This window comes from Myotis lucifugus, unplaced genomic scaffold (assembly GCF_000147115.1).
Source record: "Myotis lucifugus unplaced genomic scaffold, Myoluc2.0 scaffold_159, whole genome shotgun sequence".
Taxonomy (NCBI): domain Eukaryota; kingdom Metazoa; phylum Chordata; class Mammalia; order Chiroptera; family Vespertilionidae; genus Myotis; species Myotis lucifugus.
The window spans coordinates 2,726,032-2,728,728 of record NW_005871207.1 but is presented as its reverse complement, the minus strand read 5'-3'; positions in this window follow the sequence as shown (position 1 = coordinate 2,728,728).

The window sequence follows — 2,697 nt, the reverse complement described above, 5'->3', positions numbered from 1 at the left end:
CCAGTGGCTCAGCCTTCCCAATTACCTGAGGTGGGCACTCTTGGTGCACCCCTTTGTGGGCTTTGTGCACAGTCTTGTTGTAGTTAAGACTTGATTGTTGTGGGTATCACCGGGAGGAATTGACCTCCAGGCCAATTGGCTATGAGAATCAGCTGTGTCTACGGTGGGAGAACTTATGTGCTGAAGACACCCTTATGAGGCAAGACTTGCTTCAGTGGGGCTTTGGTGCTCACTGAGTCTGCCCCCTGAGTGTGTCCCTTATGGATCTGAGGAGTTGTATTTGGATGGTCCCACTCTGACCACTGGGTACACTGGCTCTTGGATCTAAGGAGGTGTAATTTAGCCTCTGCCTGAGGCTACCCAGCAGGAGCTACGAAGAGATCTGCAGATTCCCCTTCCTTGTTTGGGGTTTGGAGGTGCCCAGTTGAGGCCCAGCTGTGAAGCAATGCAAGCTGCTGTGGGGCCTTGGGCCTTCTCTCGGAAGTTCTGCGTCTGTCTGGCCCAGCTGCAGTTTGTTAGGTAATTTTCAGATTGCAAAGGGCCAGGGCATTCATCTGCAAAAGCCTCTGCTGCAGCTTGGGTGGGGCGAGGTCTCAGGGAATCAACAGGGCGGAGCAAGCAGCTATGGCTGATCCTCAGCCCTGCCCTAAGGGGCCCCGCGTCTCAGTGTTCGGGTAATCGCTGCAAGCACCTTTGAGAGAAAGCTGCCCTCGAGTTCCGAGTTCTGCCCGCTGCCAGACAGTCCAGTTTCTCCCCATATGAGTCCAGGTCCCCAGAGACTCACCCGAAACTGGAGTTCAGAGCAGTCGGGGCTTGTGACTCCCTCCGGATTCAAAAAGACAACCGTGTCCTCAGTTGCCAGTCCTTGCCGTGTGCGCCTCCGTACCTCTGCACTTCCGCACCTCCTCTGAGTCTCAGTGTGCTTTTCTCTTTCCTTCTAGTTGTAGAATTTCCACTCAGCCAGCCTTCCTGTGGTTCTGGATGATGTTCGTTTTGTCTTTTAGTTGTATTTTTGAATTTGTTGTAGGAGGCAGCAATTTCCGGTGTTTACCTATGCCGCCATCTTGGTTTCTCCAGGAAGTCCCTCTTTTAAATCAGTCTTTGCCTACCCCACTTTGACTTCTTGCGGCACTATTCTATTTATCACTGTAGGTAGGTTTCACTTGTTCTAGAACCTTATATAAATGGACTCATAAAATATTCTTTCATTCAGCAAATAACTAAGATTCATTCACTATATCAATCATTTATGTTTTATTGCTGAGTGGAATTCCATATGAATATACCACTTTTTTTTTTCTTGATAGACATTTGGGTTGTTTCCTGTTTTGAACTATTATGAATAAAGCTGCTGTGGATAGTCTTGTCAAGTTATTTAATGGACATATGTTTTTGTTTCTCTTGGATTTATATCTATGATGGAATTGCTAGGTTAAAGTATATGTGTATAGTTAATGTTATGAGAAATTGCCAAACACCTTTCCAAAGTGACTGTATCATTTTTGCACTCCTACTAGCAAATTATGTGAACTGCAGTTGCTTCATATCTTTGCCAATATTTGGTGTTATCAGTCTTTAATTTTAGCCATTACAGTGGGTTTTAAATGATATCTCTTTAGGAAGGTACAAGTTTGTTCTTGTTTTTAAATCCTCACCCAAGGATATGTTTTTATTGATTTTAAAGAGAGAGAAACATCAGTGTGAGAGAAAAACATGGATCTGTTGCCTCCTGTATATGCCCTGACTTGGGATTGAACCTGCAACCTAGGTATGTTCCATTACCAGAATCGAGCCTACAACCCTTCAGTGCACGGGAGGACGCACCAACCAACTGAGCGACACCGTGCAGGGCAGGAAGCTACAAGTTTTATGCTATGCTTGTTTTATGATCCATCTCTGTCATTTGTATAGTGTCAGCTAGGGGTAAAGGGAATTTTTTTTTCCTGTATGGATACCCAGTTATCTTGGTTGAAAACTTACGCAAGTGCTGTAAGTCTTCTAATTTTGCTCCAGAGTTTCTAGATCATTTTGGCTATTATATACGCTTCAACAAATGATATATCTTTCCATTTATTTAGATCTTAGTTTCTTTTGATGTTATTTTATAGTTTCAAAGTAGAGATGTTGCTAATTAAAAAAAAATATTGGTAGGCATTGCAATGTTTGGTACTATTGTTTTTCTAACTTTCTTTTTCAAGTTTTTGTTGCTAACATACAGAAGTACAATTGATTTTTACAAAGTCATGTGCCACATAATGATTTTTTTGGTCAATGATGAACTACATATTCTATGGTGAGCCCCTAAGATTGTAATGGAACTGAAATTTCCCATCAGCTAGTGATTATGTAGCATTCGTACCATAATGCAACACGTTATTCATGTGTTTGTGGTGATGATGGTGTTAACCTCCTGTATTGCCAGTCGTATAAACGTATAGCAATTATTTAAGTACATAATACATTATAATAAACTAGTGGCCCGGTGCACAAAAATTTGTGCACTCGGGGGCTGGGGGGGGAGTGTCCCTCAGCCCGGCCTGCACCCTCTCCAATCTGGGACCCCTGGAAGGATGTCCTACTGCTGGTTTACAGGATAGGGCCTAAACTGGCAGTCGGACATCCCTCTCAAATTCTGGGACTGCTGGCTCCTAACCACTCACCTGCCTGCCCTGCCTAATTGCCCCTAACAGCAGTCTG